Genomic DNA, 9,707 nt, shown 5'->3' with positions numbered 1-9,707 from the left:
CCCCTAGACTTGCAAGAAATTTTTGGTTGGATTTTACATGCAGCCTTCCAGAAAGGAAGCAAACCTAGCAGCCTATTAGCATAGAGTGGATCAATTTCTATGGTTAAGTAAATAAGTTACTCGCTAAAAACATGATACCTACTCTGGAAGCATTCTGGTTGCTGTTCAGAATTATAGGAGTAATATAATAGTTGTCATAGAAATAAACATACTAATCCAGTCAAATTCGTGAAAACTCTAGGGTTTTATCATTCACGTCCACATAACTAGGAGTGCCTGAACCTTTAAATCCCCAAGAACAAGAATTAGAATCCAAAGGCTGGGATTTTTTCTGGAGCTTCTTTATGAATACTTTCGGGTAAATCCTGTGTTTCAGGTTCTAGATGTATCAGATTCCCACATACGAGTTGAAAAATGATACAAACAACAGAGGTGTCCTGGGAGTTCCCCTTGCGGCTCAGTGGTAAGGAGCCCGACTGGTATCCAACAGGATGCTGGTTCAATCCCTGGCCTCAATCAGTGGCTTAAGGATCTGGTGTTGCTGTGGCTGTGGCATAGGCCGGCTGCTACAGTTCCGATGGGACTCCTAGCCTGGGAACTTCCCTATGCCCCGGGTGGGGCCCTAAAAAGACACACACACACACACACACACACACAAAAAAAAAAAACCCAAAAAACAAATGTGTCTTGAAGTGGGAATTATTTCTCTCAGGGGCCAAATTGCTTGGGAGTGGTTTGATACTCTGCCTTAAGGGATTACAGATCATCTCATGGAGAAAGGTAACAACCAATTTTTATTTTACCATTCACACTGTCATTCATCCATCCATTCATTCATTCATGGACTCATCATAAGACAAGCCTCTATGAATTCTATTTCAGGCACCATGTAAGAATTGGACAGGAACTAGGCGAGGTTCATGCCCTCAAGGAGCCTAGGTGTTTATGCAAATTTTTGAAGGTAGGCTGGAGATTTTATAGCAAGCACAAAAAAGGAGGAAGGACATTGTGTTTTGCCTGGTGTGCAATATTATGGAACAAGCGCATATTTTATTTGGTTTAATTATTAAACATAGGCTTTTATATTTTTCTGATTTCAAGAGTTATACATGTTCGTGTTTAAAATACGGAAATGAAGGTTTGGAGAAGGAAATACAGCTTTCTATGTGGATTCTGATATAATGTATATAAAGTGCTCTTTTGTTTTCTTTCCGTTTTTGGCTACACCCGAGGCCTATGGAAGTTTCCAGGGCCAGGGACCAAACCCAAGCTGCAGCTGTGACCCATGCCCCAGCTGTGGGGATGCTGGATCCTTTAACCCACTGACCACAGCAGGAACTCCACTGCATGCTCTTTGCAGTTGACTTTCTACTTGGGCCTTGTGCTCAGAAATGGTTTCCCTTTCAACATGTCAGGTAAAAGTAATCCTCTTATGCGTTTTTGTAACTGTTTTTAGTTTTCCCGTTTAACTCCTAAGTCTATATTGAATTTATTTTTATGAATGATCTTAGGAAGGTAAAGTCACGGGACATTGATGAGCCTTGGGCCTCTTTTTCCGCATTAAACCTCTAATTTCTTCATCTTGTCATTAGTTTTACCTGTTTTTGTAGGTATCAACAGTAGGGCATGCGTGTCCTGGGTAATTTTCTTTTTTCTTTTTTTCAGTGAGAGTTGCAACATTTATTTCAGGTTCTCTCTTGTTTTTGTTGTTTTTTTTTTTTTTTTTTTTTTTTTTTTTTTTTTTTTTTGCTGCACAGGCAGTATGTGGGAATTCCTGGGCCAGGGATTGAACCTACACCGCACAGCAGCAACCAGAGCCTCAGCGGTGAGAATGGAGGAGCCTCAACCCACCAGGCCGTCAGAGAACTCCCCTGGGTAATTTTCTTGCATTCATAATGAAGCACCATTGCTAGAGTCATTTCTTCTGCTCCTGTTATTGCTCTCCCTAAACTGGCTAGCAGGGTCTTGACCTTTGGCCCTCATGGCCACCTCTTTGAGTCACTGAGCTGTGGTTCACAGCTTAGAAACTCAAAACGGAGCCTGGAGAAAGGGCCCCCTCTCTGGACTCCTTGGGAAGATGTTTGGCAACAGCCAGGCATCGGAGTGACGTACAAGCTTCTGCTGATCTGGGGACCTTCCAAGCTGCAGGTGGGGTGGGACTCGCCCCAAAGGTTATCTCCCATCCACCCCTGGAGCAATACAGACCTCCCCTCATTCCTTAAGCAAACCTGTGCGCCAGATACCGGGAGGCACGGGAGGCAGTCTCTGCCCCCGAGGAGCTCCCTCCCCCTTCTAGAAGGCTCAGAGGAGCTGCCGGGCTGAGCTACCTCATGGGGTGACATCATGGGAATCTGCCCAATCTCCTTCAATTGACTCAACAAATATTTGTTAAGCTCCTACTATTTGCCAAGAACTGAGCTGGATGCTGGGATCCAAGACCTCAAGGACCTGACTGCTGAGTGAGAAACAGAGAAATAAACAGGCGGTTCCACCACAGTGCGATAGAGCTCAAGTAGGTGAAAGCTAACCCGCCAATGTTACGAGTTTCTGGGTTATTCATTCGCGCCTGCCAAGGACTTATCAGCTCTGTTAGCCCAAAGCCCTGCTTTTATGTTCAAAGCAAGAGCAGCTTAATTGTCCTCTAGTTCACTCCCTTCAGACCCAAATGTCAGAGGTACAGAGGCAGTCAGCTCTGGTGGCTGAATAAATGAGCCAAAGGATTAAAAGAAGGTATGGATGAGGCCATGACTTAGTCTCTCCACCAGGCATTTCATTGGCCACCTGGCCCCAGAGCAGTCAACGCCACGAACAGCCTGGGAAGAGATAACCTACGCCCAGCACATCATCAATCTTTTCCTTTCATCCCAGTGACCCAAAGCCAGGGGACCCACTGATGTTTGTTTTGGGTTCTCTGCTCTGAAGCTTAGGGCAGCTCTTGTGCGGTGGGCTGTTTCCTTGACAAATCTTTTAATGAGAGAATTAGCAGGCTTCTTATGTGGTCACCTGATAAATCAGACAAGCTTCAGCCACACACACACACATTGGAGAAGAAGCTTTTGTTGTTGTTGTTGTTGTTGTTAAGCCCCTCAAACTGTAAGCAACCAAATCTTGGTCATTTTATGATAAAATCTTGAAATACTCTGAGCTCCCCCTCTCTGCCCATTTTCATGGAAGCAAAGGGAGAGAAAAGACAGGGCACAGAAGTGAAATATAAGTTATAAATTTCGCTACTTTTTAGCAGTCTTTCGAGCAGATTGGTTGGAGGAAATTAAAATGAGGTTTTTATTTGGTTTTGTTTTTCGTGTTTATGTGCCCTCCTTTCTGGAATCCTTAAGGATGTGGAATCAAGAATGGGTTTTAGAACAAAATCTTTCCTTCCCTGCGATCCCCTTGAAATGCTCTCTTGTACCCTCTTTATTTTTTCTTAAACCCAACAACTACTTCAAAGCTTTTGGCAGTCTCCTTTGCAGTTCTAACACTTGGACCTCCTTTCCCAAAGATACAGGTCAGCGTTTGTGTAATAATTCACCCTTTTCACATTGTCATTCTAACATGGGGTTGGCATGGGGCGTGTGATACAGAGGCAGGTGAGCTCCCTGTCTGCTCTCATTCCTCTGCGATATTTTCATTTATTCCCTGAACCCCAATCTGCCAGGTACTTATTAAGCACAGTGTCACACGCTACCACATTGCCAAAGATAATTAGGATCTGGTTTTTGTAGCTTTTCCCTTTCCTTCAGTTCATTACTGCTTAGAGTAACTATCAATTCCACTCAAGGCTGCACGTGGACGTCTGTGGGAGAAGAAATAGCAAAGAGAACATTTCCAAGCAACAAAAGTTCTAGATTCATTTTGTGTTTCCAAACCCAATGACTTCCTGTGTAAAATGGGGAGAATCCATCACACAATGCTGTCGCGAGAATTGGGGTAACAAACAAAAACTGTTGGCTGCACCCCACAGGCCTACAAGGCCCTGTGCTGCTTGCCAAGCTTTAAGACCGAAGAAAGAGCCCAGAGTCAGCAAAAGAGACATCAATGGTTTCAAGGATGGCAGGGGGAGGGGGGCGGCTTATTTTTCTGAAGCAAGGTCCTGGAGCCACACCCTACGGTGTGTGGTATGAGGCTGATGGCGGCCAGGACATGATGGCAGTCTTAGCTCTGGAGGGGTGGCGGGGCAAGGGATTGCCAGTTGTAGGGGAATTTATGTTTGGTGGCTCCTTAATTACCAGGGAAACCAACATGCCCCTCACCAGTCCTTTGATAAGCTCTCACTAGCTAGGGCCTGGGGCAAGCATGTCGGAAGGTCAGTCGTGTGCGTAGGGTGTGGGTGAAGCAGGCACTGCTTGGGCAGGGGATGTCCAGAGAGAGCAAGAGCACAGCCATCTTGAGTGGCCTTGCCATAAAGAAAGAGACTTCCTCTGGGCTTAGTTGAGTGGAGGCACTCACCACTTAGGAGACATTACCATCAACTCTTGAACAACGTGAGTTTGAAATGGGGTGGGTCCACTTACCCGCGGATGTTTTCAATAAATATCTGGCCATTTTTTTGAGATGTGCAACAATTTGAAAAAACTCACAGATCAACTGTGTAGACTAGAAACAGCAAAAGAATTAAGAAAAAGGTAGGTCATCAATGCATAAAATATACGTCGATACTGGCCTACTCTAGCATTTATTACCATAAAGTAGGCACCCATCTATGATGAAAAGTTAAAAATGTATCTAAACATGTGCACACACTCACACGCTGTACACGGACCATCAATTAGACTAGATGCTGCCATGAAGCAATCCTTTTACTGCTGATTTTATACCAGTGCAAGAATCATTAGACCTGCCATAAAGTATGAATTTCCTTTTTTCATATTATCGTTTCATTATCTTCACACTGAACATTATCTTTCCCATGTTAACATCTAGCATCAGGAATGCATGGGACGTCTACAGTGTTTTGTATCATATAGGACAGTATTAAGGAAGGAACCCACAGAGAAATCGCCTTATAAACCGATGACTTAAACTCATTGATAAATACTGTGCAGCCCTGTAAATGTATCTTCTCTTCCTTATGATTTTCTTAATAACGTTTTCTCTTCCCTAGCTTACTTTACTCTAAGAATGCAGTCTACAATATATAGAATATACCAAACATGTGTTATTGACTGTTGAGTTTATTGGCACGCTTCCAGCCAACAAAACGTAGACCATTAAATAGTTAAGTTTAGCATCAAAAGTTATAAAAAATTTTTGACTGTATAAGGAGTCAGTGCCTAACCCCGACCTAATTCAAGAGTCAAATGTAATGTCACTATCATAGATATCATTTGTGGCGCCTGATTTTCTGAGATTTACATTGTAGCCCATGAACCTTTGATCCAGCAAGAAAAAGATCCAAGCAACTATTGTGTTTCTCTGAGCTGGTGATGAAAAGAAGGAGACCTGAGAGAGAAGCAATCCCTCATGGAGAAAAAGCAATTGAATTCTGCCTTCTCTTTCCTATTCCACCTGGCTGTTTTTTATACATGCTTATTCCAAATGGTTTCATTATTCCACTATTTTTGGGGGAGGAGTCTTTTGTCTTTTCTAAGGCCACACCTGTGACATATGCAGGTTCCCAGGCTAGGGGTCTAATTGGAGCTGTTGCTGCCGGTCTACACCATAGCCACAGCCACACCAGATCCGAGCCACGTCTGCAACCTACACCACAGCTCACAGCAACACCGGATCCTTAACCCACTGAGCGAGGCCAGGGGTAGAACCCGCGACCTCATGGGTCCTAGTTGGGTTCATTTCCACTGCGCCAAGACGGGAACTCCTATTCCACTATTTTTAATTCTTTCCTCTCACTATTCTTCCTTCTCTGCTTTGTTCCCTGAGTTGTCGCAACTATGGTTTATCCTTTATGCTCCCAACCTAAAGAGACCTCAGTCACCTGAACCGGAAGTGACCTGAGTTTCATGACTTGGAAGGACAGACAGGTCTGGTAAAGGATGACCACACACTTGGCTAACTTGCCCTCCTCTTCCCCAGGGATCCCTGCTGTAGAATTCCATTGTCCAGAGGCCACTTTTGCATCCCATCCCCGGGGAAGGGGCCAGGCTCACCCTCTCCCCTCTGACTCCCTTGGGAAGGCTTACTTGATAGACCAAAGCACAACACTGGCATGCCTTGTTCCAAGCCAAAGACAAAAGAAAATGAGCAAGATTATTTGAAAACAATTCCCACCACGATTGTTATATTTCTTCAAGGGAGACCTTAGTTGTGGGCTAGGTTTTCACTCTATTGCAAGTCTCTGTTGTGACTCTATGGTTTCCTCCTGTACCACTGTGTCATTCATTCTTTCATCCTTTCACTCAATATTTACTTATGAATTCCTACCTTATACCAGGGGCTACTGTGGGCTTTGGATATACGGCATGACAACACCAACAAAACCCGTGCTCCTATGGGATTTAGGTCCTAGCAGGGTGGTCATGGGGCATTTAATAAACAACCATATCAACTCTGTCAGTTAAAAAGAACCAGCTCAGAGATGGAGATGAGAGTGGAGAAAGCTCAGTAAGAAAGAGGGAACCGGTGATGTTAGCAGCAAGGAGATGGCATTTGAGAAAAGAGGCAAAAGAAGGAAAGATGAGTTAGGTGGACTTTTGAAAATAGAGCATCCCAGCAGAGCAAACACTGAATGCAAATGTGTGACATGAAAAAGTGCTTCACGGAGAAGAAAGTGAGTGGCAACAGAGTAAGAATTAGGGGAGAGGCAGGAAATGAGCCCAGAGAAGAAGACAGAGACCCATCCCATAGGGACTTTTGGGGCATGGTTAAGAAAGTGGATGGTGTGTTAAATGAAATGGATGCTATCAGAGAGTTTTGAACAGAATGCAATCTGACTTACGTTTTAAAAGGATCATTTGGGCAACATGGTGGAGAAAAAAACATACCCCTGGCATTACTAACATGTGCCCATCACTTAGCCAACATCAGTAGAAGAGAACCAAAGAGAATGAAGTCTTTATCATACTATCTTTTCATGAACTGCACTATGTAGATTTCAGGCTGATGGGTTGATGTTTTTCTAAGTTTCATATCCTTCCTGTGAACTAAGAACCCAGGACTTCAAAGTGAATCGCAGAAGTCAAAGTGAATTGCAGAAGTCAAAGTATCAACAGTCCTTGCCTGAGGCAGTAATAAAATCCTCACCTTCCTTCCTCTCTTCCTTCTTCCCTTTATTTCCATGTTGTGTGCACAGGTCTCTGAGCCTTCTTCTGGCTTTGCTAATTAATTAATTTGCCGGTGGAGAGGGGAGAGGAATATCAGTGTTCCCTGGAATACAGAAACTTCTCAGGGATGGGAAGCTACTGGCTCCACGTTCTTCTGTTCAGGGATATGTTTCTCTTACTCCCACACTGGCATGTACACTTCCCCGAGATTTGTTTAATTTCACCAAGCAGAATATGGATGAACTAACTCAGTAAGTCCCTTTGACCTATCTGTATCTGGGTACGGAGCTTTGTATGAAAGATGCCCCAATACTACTGTGGATTGGCTGCCATGTTTCTACTTTCACCAACCCATCAACAACTCTTTGTTTTTGTGTTTGTTTGTTTGTTTCTGTTTTTGCTTTTTAGGGCTGCACCTGTGGCATGGAATCTCCCAGGCTAGGGGTCTAATCGGAGCTACAACTGCCAGCCTACACCACAGCCACAGCAACACAGGATCCAAGCCGCATCTGCAGTCTACACAGCAGCTCACAGCAATGCTGGATCCTTAACCTACTGAGTGAGGCCAGGTATTGAACCCTCATCCTCATGGATACTAGTCGTGTTTGTTATCAAGGAGCCACACAGGAACTGAATATGGAGCTGGACATGGAAGACAGCTAAAAGGCAGCAGCATAAAACACCAAAGAGCTGAACCATGACCAACACATGAGTTCATCTGGGAGACAGATCTTGAATACAGCAAACTGTGAAGCATAGAGGATCTCTAGCATCTGGCCTGATCTATATATAATGCCGGTCTTTAAAATTGAGTTTGCCTGGAGTTCCCATCCTGGCTCAGAGGTAAAGGAACAGGCTAGTATCCATGAGGATGAGGATTCGATCCATGGCCCCGCTCAGTGGATTAAGGATCCGGTGGTGCCGTGAGCTGTGGTGTAGTTTGCAGACATGGCTTGGCTCCCATGTGGCTGTGGCTGTGGCTGTGGCTGTGCTGTAGGCCAACAGCTGTAGCTTTGATTGGACCCCTAGCCTGGGAACTTTCATATGCCTCAGGTATGGCCCCAAAAAAGCAAAAAAAAAAAAAAAAATTGAGTTTGCTAAAATTGTTATATATTTTATGCTAAATCAAAAACAAGAAATTTCAATAATCATTTAATCCTCTGGCCGATAGATTTTGAGCTACATGTGGGTTCAAGCCTGGGTCCAATTAACTCAGTATTCCCCAGAATATTCTTGCACACTCTCTGTCTCTTGGCAGGTGCAGAATTAACTTTTCTGAATGAAAGACTAAACCATCCTTTGTGTGCTTCCCCCAGGCTGGCTTTATCCTCGTAATTGTAAAGAAGTTATGCTTCATCATGTTCTTTAAGATGGCCTTGGAAGAAAAACTCACAATATCCTTTAGTCTTAACATCAAGTGCCTAGGAATTCTTCCTTCCGGGAGTCTTTGGTTCTCTTTTTTCAAGTCTCTGCAGCTACTGTATGTTTAAAGATTGTTGTGTTGTCACCCCATCCCTGTTTCTTTTTCTCAAACCACTTAGAAAAAAAAAAAAGAAGAAGAAAAAGAAATACTTCTAATTCCATCGGAAAAATCCTAATGGGATGCTTGGATTCTGAAACAAAGTCTTAATGAGTGAACTCTTGTTACCACCCCCAGGACGTTGACAAGGTCCCTTCCCAGCTGAATCTCCCACCGTGAGCTTGGCAGCATTCCTACCACCCAGAACACGAGAGACAAACCTACTTTAGATGCCTTGGCCCTAGGGGTACGACAAACTAAGACAACGGCAGAGCAGGGACCTAACCTGCTCGGCGGTGGGGGAGAGGGGGTGTGGCTCCCCATCCGTGTATTTCCTAACCACATCCTTGGGAGAGGAGCAGAGGAGGAGGTGAAGCCTCTACTCGTCACCGCCGGCATTCCACATGTGTCTGCTGACCTCATCTCTAAGATGATTGCACAGTAACCTTTTGAAGGGCAAACACCCCTGTCTCCTTTCCCAGAGTAAAGGAGAAAAAAGGTCCATGTGGAGGGAAATAGAAGACATAGATTTGGGCTTCATTTTCCATCAATGAGACCAGCATTCCGGAGTCCAGATCTTGCGAGGAATAAGAAGATGATTCCCCCGTGATCTACAACAGGGTAGATGCACCAAGACCACCAAAGACCCAGGTTTTTGGTTTCCAGAGTCCCCTCCTTCGAATTCAGAATCACGCTGTCTTGTTTGGCAAGCTGGGCTCTCGGCTGAGTAAAAAGGGCTTCAAGGATAGCAAATGCTGTGGCCTCCTTTTGCTACGGTCACAAATTCCACGCTCGTGAATCACACATGGGACACACCTTATCCCTTGAGCCCTGTAGTGTCAAGTCACGAGGCCCTGTATGCCTTTCACTTTCTTGAACTTCTGCCACAGGCTGACCTGTCCATGTGAGATGGGCTTTCCCCTCTTTGACGTAAATGGTCCTGTAAGAGGCTCCCTTTCGTAGTAACGCAT

Source organism: Sus scrofa, chromosome 7, assembly GCF_000003025.6.
Source record: "Sus scrofa isolate TJ Tabasco breed Duroc chromosome 7, Sscrofa11.1, whole genome shotgun sequence".
NCBI classification, from domain to species: domain Eukaryota; kingdom Metazoa; phylum Chordata; class Mammalia; order Artiodactyla; family Suidae; genus Sus; species Sus scrofa.
Note: the sequence above shows the minus strand (reverse complement) of the source record.